Source organism: Moschus berezovskii, chromosome 7 (assembly GCF_049115385.1).
Source record: "Moschus berezovskii isolate FMDL1 chromosome 7, NW_MosBer_1.0, whole genome shotgun sequence".
NCBI classification, from domain to species: domain Eukaryota; kingdom Metazoa; phylum Chordata; class Mammalia; order Artiodactyla; family Moschidae; genus Moschus; species Moschus berezovskii.
Window position 1 is genome coordinate 37,863,046 of NC_142466.1, and position 9,817 is coordinate 37,872,862.

The window sequence follows — 9,817 nt, forward strand, 5'->3', positions numbered from 1 at the left end:
CCATACAAATTACATCAAAATTATTTGTTCAGGTTTTGTGAAAAATGCCATCGGTAATTTCATGCGATTGCATTGAATCTATAGATTTCCTTGGATATGAAACTCATTTGAACAATATTGATTCTATCAATCCAAGAACATGGTGTATCTTTCTGTTTTGTATCATCTTCAAAATCTTTCATCAATGTCTTATGGTTTTCTTTTTTTTATGATAATGTACATGTTTTAATGCCATTCTCCCAAATCATCCCACCCTCGCCCTCTCCCAAAGAGTCCAAAAGACTGTTCTATACATCTGTGTCTCGTTTGCTGTCTCAAAGTGAAAGAGGAGAGTGAAAAGGTTGGCTTGAAGCTAAACATTCAGAAAACAAAGATCATGGCATCTGGTCCCATCACTTCATGGGAAATAGATGGAAAAACAGTGGAAACAGTGTCAAACTTTATTTTTTTGGGTTTCAAAATCACTGCGGATGCTGATTGCAGCCATGAAATTAAAAGACGTTTACTCCTTGGAAGGAAAGTTATGACCAACCTAGATAGTATATTAAAAAGCAGAGACATTACTTTTCCAACCAAGGTCCGTCTAGTCAAGACAATGGTTTTTCCCGTGGTCATGTATGGATGTGAGAGTTGGACTGTGAAGAAAGCTGATCACCAAAGAATTGATGCTTTTGAACTGTGGTGCTGGAGAAGACTCTTGAGAGTCCCTTGGACTGCAAGGAGATCCAACCAGTCCATTCTAAAGGAGATCAATCCTGGGTGTTCATTGGAAGGACTGATGCTAAAGCTGAAACTCCAATACTTTGGCCACCTCATGCGACGAGTTGACTCACTGGAAAAGACTCTGATGCTGGGAAAGGTTGGGGGCGGGAGGAGAAGGGGATGACAGAGAATGAGATGACTGGATGGCATCACCGACTCGATGGACATGAGTTTGAGTGAACTCCGGGAGTTGGTGATGGATAGGGAGGCCTGGTGTGCTGTGATTCATGGGGTGGTGGAGAGTCGGACACGACTGAGCGACTGAACTGAACTGAACTGAACTGATACAGGGAAAAAACAGTGGTTAGATGCCACGAAGTAGGTGGCAATGCCTTAACCGTATGCATGTTGTCAGGCTCAAGAGCCTCTTCCATCCTTGTCAAGGGGAGTGCTAACCTTCTCTCCTTTCATACAACACCATCAATGTCTTATAGTTTTCTGAGTACAAGTCTTTTACCTTCTTCGATAGGTTTATTATAGGAACTTTATTCTTTTTGATACAGTGGTAATAGGCTTATTTCCTTACTTCCTCTTTCTAATAGTTCATTGTCACTGTACACAAATGTAACAGATTTCTGTATATTAGTTTTAAAGCTAAAATAGAATTCACCATGACAACAAGAAACAGGGGTTTTCATTTATAGTTATAAATTAATATCATTTTAGAGAGCATTTTTATACCTTATTTTCATTCCATTGTTTTCTGTAAAATTTTACTGTCAAATATTAAATTGGTATTGTGAGGACAGTGTAGAAGACAAGAAGTACAACTCAGTCTTATGATCTACCACTCCTTCCCCTCCTCTCTGCTTTTCCCCCCTCCCTCTCTGTCTCCTCCACCTTCTTTCTCTCTCTCTAAAATGTTGAGAAATGGAGGTATTTAGTCAGTAAAGACAAATTAGAAGTTTATGCCTATCTCTTCTCTAGTACAAAATGTACATAATATAGAAATTTCTTTCCAGATTATTTCCTTGCCAATGGCGAGGAATTTTTCAAGGACACACTAAAGACTTCCATCCTCTGTACTCTTGGCTCATTGTACCTTCAAGTTTCTGGCATAAACCATTGAAAGAAATTTTAAAATATATGCTCTATTAAATTTAATAGGAACATTTGAATTTTATAGAGAAAAGATTAACACATGATATATTTAATTTCAAGCTTTTGCAGACTCATTTTAATTTTTCACTAGTATCACAGGTTGGAAACTAGCAACTTAAGAACCATTTTGTTACTTTGTCTAGTCAGACAGACTTGAGATTCTTGGGGAGAGGACTGTTTCAGCATGACAAAATGGATATGCACAGATGAACTGGACACAGAATTACTGTGCATATATAGTTCAGCTTGATGTAGACTAACAGTGAGGCATCCCTAATCACACTTGACCAGAGGCACATTTTGATTGCCCAGGGTTACTGTTTATGTGTAAGGTTTCCTAACAGTAATCTAATTCTCAGCTTTTAGGAACTTGGAATTTTCAGAACAGGAAGAAAAGAGATCTGTTGTCAAATACAGACTTTCTTCTCCTTAATCAGAATTCTTAAACTGTAATCTTTCTTTGTCTTGTTCTCACATCAGTCTTTGTTGGTGAAGTTTCTAAACTGGAGAGAAAAGTGAAATATTTTCAGGGAAGGTTTCTCCAAGAATTTATAGTACTTTCCTCATAAAGTATATTTATAGCTTAATGTAAGTGTCAAAATTTAATTTTAAGTATTATCTTTCATGTGAGGATGCGAGCATGCTTAATTAACAATAATTAAGCTTCATGAAACACATTTTATGGTCAATTTAGCGGTATGCAAGCAGACATTAAGGTAATACAGACCTCAAACTAGACCCCCATCTCCTATAGTTAGATAGGTATTCTGTGCTGAGTACCCAGGACAACTCTCACGTGTGGAAAGGTAACCAGCTTCCTAAAATTAAGGTCTCTGCTTTTAGAGAGCAAAAGAATGCCCTGGGAAAATCTCAGCAAAATAAAAGGGATAGAAGCATTTTAAGGAAAAGGCTTAGGAGTCTCCTGGGAGAACAAAGTGCAAACTGTAAAATAGCAGACAAAAATACATGTAAAATGTCAAGAGGAAATACCATAAGCATTTTTACTTAGTTACTGGTTCAGTGTTTGTGGGATTAAATCCTGTCTTCTGCCTGTACCCATTTCAAACAGGAGTGGGGAGAAGAGAAGGAGCAAGCACAATCAGAGATATTTTCTTGAAGATGCAGAAGAAATAAGAAATTAATTTTTCTAAAAATTATTTTGCTAAGAAATCCACTCTATTTATTTTTTAAATACACGATTAAAAATTTTATTTAAATGTCAGACCATAAGGAATGTTGAAGTATTTTGGAATATCTAAATGCTTCCAGCTGCTATCTTAATTTTAAAATATTTCTTAAAGGGAATTTCCAGGCTGTTGGCAGCAACAAAATAGAATTTTTCTGTTTTTTTCCTCCTTGTTTCTGTTTCTATTATTGGATTTCACAGTGTACCATGTGATTTTCTTTGGAGAGGCAATAAAATACACTCATTTAGAAATTTATATTATGAGATGGTTAGGTAGCATCATCAATTCAGTGGACATGAATCTGAGCAAATTCCATGAGATTGTGGAGGACAGGGAAGCCTGGCATGCTGCAGTCCATGGGGTCACAGAGAGTTGGACACAACTTAGTGACTGAACAACAGCAATAATATAAAAGTGTATATTTACGTTCAGTCAGTTCAGTTCAGTTCATTTCAGTCGCTCAGCCGTGTCCGACTCTTTGCGACCCCATGAATCACAGCACGCCAGGTCTCCCAGTCCATCAGCAACTCACAGAGTTCACTCAAACTCATGTCCATCAAGTCGGTGATGCCATCCAGCCATCTCATTCTCTGTCGTCCCCTTCTCCTCCCACCCCCCAATGCTTCCCAGCATCAGAGTCTTTTCCAGTGAGTCAACTCATCGCATGAGGTGGGCAAAGTATTGGAGTTTCAGCTTTAGCATCAGTCCTTCCAATGAACACCCACGATTGTTAGTTTGGATTTTTTCAAGTTAATGGAGAATGGTATATTAAGATACAATGTTTCCCTACTGACGCGAGAAAATCAGAACTAGAAGGAATTTATTTTGACAAAAGATGTCATATAGAGAAGTAGAGATTAAACTGGGGTTAGACATCACATGCCTTGCCCTGACACCACACGGAGTCCAAGGTTCAATCCTTGTGTTGCCCAGCAAAATGTGCAAATAAAAAACAATTTCCAGATTTCTGAAGGCAGTATGTAGGACAGAAAAGAAAGGGATGTTATTCACTAAATCTCCTCTAATCTAGGTTCTAAAACTTTGATTAACAAGCCTGTAGACTGAAGTTAATCTAGAAAACCAAAGGTAAAAGAAGTGTCTATCATATGCCTCCACTATATTTGAGTTATGTCTTCTCCCATCTCCTCTTCTTTAAGAGAGAATCTGCAACATCTGTAATTCTGAGCTCTTCCTTCTGGCCTAAGCTACCTTCAGGAATAGTGAATATGAGACAAAAAGAAGGGATTAGATAGTCTCTCTCATGAGTTTTGAAATGAGGCTACTGAGAGAATGAATTAGTAATCTGTGGAGACCAAGGCCGGGGACACTTAGGCAGTCCCTCAGATGAAGGCTGCCGTTTTAGATGGACTTTGATGGTGTGCAAATAAGTCAGTCCCCCAAAAAGGTGAAGTGGAGATAAGGAACATTGCAACCAGAGACAGAGACAGGCAGATACTGCTCTCAAGATGTTCCTGCGTATGTATGGTGCTCAGAGGACTAAGCTCCAAGCTGGACAAGGGTTGGGGAGTGTGGTAGGCTAATGAGGCACTCGAAGACATGCCCATGTCCTCATTCCTGCTATCTGTAAATACTACCATATTTTGAAAATGGTAGAGATGATGAAAATGGTAGATGTGATGAGAATCTTAAGATGGAGAGAGCTTCCTGGCTTTTCTGGGTTTGTCCTAAATGCCGTCATGAGCATCCTGGTAAAAGAGAGGCAGAGGAAGATAAAACACACAAAGAAGGGGGTGAGGGAATGTTACAAGAGAGGTAGAGATTGCAGTGATGTGGCCACAAGTCAAAGGGTGCCGATAACCCCCAGAAGCTGAGAGGATCTGAGGACAACTTCTCTCCTAGAGCCTCCAGTGGAAATGCAGCCCTGCTGACAGACCCTTCTTCCGTTTTGTCTCATGAAATCAACTTCAGATTTCTGGCCTCCAGAACTCTGAGAGAATAGATTGCTGATGGCTTAAGCCACCAGGTTTGTAGTCATTTGTTACTGCAGCTATAGGAAACTAATACAGGGATTTCCTTAGCACAAAATGAAACATTCTGTTTCCAGGTAGTTAAAAATCAATTAGATGGGGAAATCAAGCACATATTTAACTTAAAAAAGTAATCAAGTCCTTATGTAAAGGGTTGGTTAGCAAATGGCGACTAATTGACAGAAGAATGAATATATAATCTCCCCTAGTGTGTTCTAAAATGTGTGCTATAGATAGCCAGTAGCTCAACTTGTAAAGAATCTGCCTGCAATGCAGGAGAACCCAGTTTGATTCCTGGGTCAGGAAGATCCCCTGGAGAAGGGATAGGCTATCCCACTCCAGTATTCTTGGGCTTCCCTGGTGGCTCAGACGGTGAAGAATTCACCTGTAATGTGGGAGACCTGGGTTCAATCCCTGGGTTGGGAAGATTCCCTGGAGGAGGGCATGGCAACCCACTTCAGTATTCTTGCCTGGAGATTCCCCATGGACAGAGGAGCCTGGCGGGCTATAGTCCATGGGGTCTCAAAGATTTGGACATGACTGAGCGACTAAGCACAGCACAGAGACAGTGTTAGAACTGAGCTCTGAAGTTAAACACAATTAGAGAATATTTTCAAATTTCAAGTGACAAAGCCCATAAGTGCATGATTGATACATTGTATCTTCCTCTCTCCTCAATGAAAATAATGTATAAAAAACCAGAGGCTGAAAGTAAGTGAAATATCCCTTAGAAGATGCTAGGCCAGCCTGTGAGCAAAGATCACTTTGTCTAATGATAAAGGTATGCATTTCTGTCAAACTTCTCCATTTTTAAAACATAAAGGAAGCATTCTCAAAATTTATAGATCAAAAGCCAGATCTTTAAAAAATTTTTATTTTATCTTTATCCTCTTTTTTTTCCTCCCAAAAGTATAAAAGTGCTCATTGTGAAATCGTGCTTAGTCGCTCAGTCATGTCCAACTCTTTGTGACTCTGTAGACTGTAGCCCACCAGGCTCCTCTGTCCATGGGATTCTCCAGGCAAGAATACTGGAGTGGGTTACTATTTCCTCCTCTAGGGGATCTTCCCGACCGAAGGATCTAATCGTATCTCTTATGTCTCCCCATTGACAGGTGGATTCTTTACCACTGTGCTACCTGGGAAGCCTGAAGATGTACATTGGACATTATTAAACCTGAAAATTACTTTTCCCACTCCATCTATCTTCTGAATTATCTCAGTTTTTCTTGTAGGTGAGTAATGGCTTCTTTTTTACAGGAAAGGAGACAGGGCTATATATTTGAAAAAAATCAATGGTAAATGACCACATTAGTGAATGAGGAATAGATTTCAAATTCATAATAAATTAAAATTCACTACTCTCTCATCTCAAGGCTGAGAAACTCCTGTTTAGTTGGAATATTGAGGCTGGATATTCTGTAAGAGGTAAGCTCGCACAGGTTATGGCCATGGAATACTTCCTGCTTGTTACCTTCCAGGACTGCTTTCTGCTCAAATCTGTCATCTGTATCCTTACTGTATTAAGCTGATCCTTTCCAAAAAGGAATTTAGTAAGTAATATACTGAGATTAAAAAGTTCCAACAAAACATTACACATGGATAGTCCTAATGATTCCGAGACAGGTTTGGGTTGTATAAGATAAAAACATCAGGCCAAATTCCTCAGAAACTATTGCCAAGGAAAATCACTACAGCTTCCAAATGAACAAGGAAACAAAGCATATTAGCTCCGGTAGACTTTGTAATGCTTTCCAGTATCCAGTTTCCTCTCCTTTCTGAGTGTAAGGGAGACTACCCCTTCCCAGATCCCTGGCAATGAGGTCGGGCCGTTGACTCATTCTTGTTCATGAAATATGATTGGAAAAACCTCTGTGTGATTTTCTACTACTTCTACTATTCTCTTGAAAGGAGTTCTGAAACTATATTTTTTTATGAGCTTCCATGAGCTGCAGACTTTGTGGAGCAGAATAAAATACTCTTGTATCGAACATTCAGAGTTAACAAGAAATAGCCTTTGTTGTATTAAGATGCTTAGATAACAGAGTTAGTTTGCTACTTTACTTTGCTACTGCAGTATAACCTTCAGTTTATACTGACTAGTTCTATACCAGTCAACCGAATAAAGAAATAGACAAACAAAAATTTATGTGTAGAAAAAACTGGAGAGAAACTTACTTGGCTAACAGTACAGTGACTTTGCATGTATTTTTTATATTTGGATATTTCTATATTTATTTGTATTCATTTGTATCCATAAACTACTTTCATGGATGAACAAATTAAACTTTAAAAATCTTTATCTCAAAAATCATATCAAGCGCAAAGTGAAGACAGCCACTTTGTACTCTAAGAGATCTTTCTGTTCTGTCTTCTAGTTCTGGTCCCAGATGTTTGGCAAATAGTATATACTCTAAAGTAAGCTGGCTTTTATCTATTACCAGAGTTAAGATTTCATATTGGTGGCTTCTTCCAATTCGTTCCTTAAATGCTTCCAGTCTTTAGTTCAAACACATGTGAATTTCCCAGCATTTTGACACTCAGGTTGTTTTCTTATCTGTTCAGTTCAGTTCAATCCCTCAGTCGTGTCTGACTCTTTGTGACCCCATGAACCGCAGCACGCCAGGCCTCCCTGTCCATCACCAACTCCCGGAGTTCACCCAAACCCACGTCCATCGAGTCGGTGATGCCATCCAAACATCTCATCCTCTGTCGTCCCCTTCTCCTCCCACCCTCAATCTTTCCCAGCATCAGGGTCTTTTCAAATAAGGCAGCTCTTCGCATTAGGTGGCCAAAGTACTGGAGTCTCAGTTCAACATCAGTCTTTCCAATGAACACCCAGGACTGATCTCCTTCAGGATGGACTGGTTGGATCTAGTTAGCTGTAGAATGGTGTTTTATATGAAGAAGGGAGGAAATTGTTGAAAACAGTTATTGAGGCTTGTTCTGGTTCTTTCCTTAATAGTATTTCAAGCCATGGAAACCCCTCCATGGATCCTCCTAACATGTGAAGTTTTCCTACTACCTGAAGTAGCAATTTCACCTTGGGAATGAGAATAGTTAAAAAGTGTGGAGATATTTATGGGTATGTGTGTGTCTGATGGTGAACCACAAATGTTATGTATTGTTTCTCCATTCTCAACTTTTCATTTCTGTCTTTTTAGGTTGATAGAGTTAGTTGGTTGCATTAAATATTGTTTTGATTGTTAAATATGTACAGTACATCAGACGATTAAGTAACCACCATGTGTGTGCTAAGTGTTAAATCTCTTCAGTTGTGTCTGACTCTTTGTGACCCCATGGACTGTAGCCCGCCAGGCTCCTCAGTCCATGGGATTCTCCAGGCAAGAATACTGGAGTAGGTTGCCATTTCCTCCTCCAGGGCATCTTCCTGATGCAGGATCAAACCTGTGTCTCTTACGTCTCCTGCATTTGCAGGTGGGTTCTTTACCACTAGCTGCCACCACTATTCCTATCCAAAAACTATAGAGATTTCTTGCAAATGAATAAAAAATGATAAATAACCCCATAGGAAAATAGAAAAAGGATGTGAACAAGCAGTTTACAAAAGAGGAAATCAGGATACCCATTATACATATAAAATGATGTCCAATTTCACTAGTAATTAGGAGAATGCAACAGATAAATAGTATTTTGTAGCCATAAAAGTAGACATAATTATAAAATCTAATAATGATTAGCATGTCAGAAAAGTAAATTCTAATACATTGTTACTAGAAGTGAACATTGATACAAGCAATGTTCAATTATTGGTAGAATGGTTTATAATTATTTAGTGTTATGGGTTGAATAGTTCAGTTCAGTTGCTCAGTCGTGTCCAAATCTTTGCGACCCCATGAACCATAGCACGCCAGGCCTCCCTGTCCATCACCAACTCCCAGGGTTTGCCCAAACTCATGTCCATTGAGTTGGTGATGCCATCCGACCATCTAATCCTCTGTTGTCCCCTTCTCCCACCCTCAATCTTTCCCAGCATCAAGGTCTTTTCAAAAGAGTCAGCTCTTCGCATCAGGTGGCCAAAGTATTGGAGTTTCACCTTCAACATCAGTCCTTCCAATGAACACCCAGGACTGATCTCCTTTAGGATGGACTGGGTGGATCTCCTTGCAGTCCAAGGGACTCTCAACAATCTTCTCCATCACCACACTTCAAAAGCATCAATTCTTCGGTGCTCAGCTTTCTTTATAGTCCAACTCTCACATCCATACATGACCCCTGGAAAAACCATAGCCTTGACTAGACAGACCTTTGTTGACAAAGTAATGTCTCTGCTTTTTAATATGCTATCTGGGTTGGTCATAATTTTCCTTCCAAGGAGTAAGGGTCTTTTAATTTCATGACTACAGTCACCATCTGCAGTGATTTTGGAGCCCCAGAAAATAAAGTTAGCCACTGTTTCCACTGTTTCCCCATCTATTTCCCATGAAGTGACGGGACCAGATGCCATGATCTTAGTTTTCTGAAAGTTGAGCTTTAAGCCAACTTTTTCATTCTCTTCTTTCACTTTCATCAAGAGGCTCTTTAGTTCTTCTTCACTTTCTGCCATAAGGATGTCTACCCAAAAAAGATATCTTGATTTCTTTACCCCCGTTACCTTCAGTTTAGTTCAGTTCAGTTCAGTCGCTCAGTCGTGTCCGACTCTTTGCGACCCCATGAATCACAGCACGCCAGGCCTCCCTGTCCATCACCAACTCTCAGAGTTCACTCAAACTCATGTCCATAGAGTCAGTGATGCCATCCAGCCATCTTATTCTCTGTCGC

The 9,817-nt window shown here is 39.6% G+C and overlaps 1 non-coding gene across 1 annotated transcript; it reads right to left on the minus strand.

The window, feature by feature from the left end:
* Positions 1-1,054: 1,054 nt before the first annotated feature.
* LOC129557662 (U6atac minor spliceosomal RNA) lies at positions 1,055-1,180 on the minus strand. The gene has a single exon (XR_008686262.1). It is a non-coding gene; the product is annotated as a U6atac minor spliceosomal RNA (small nuclear RNA).
* Positions 1,181-9,817: the final 8,637 nt, after the last annotated feature.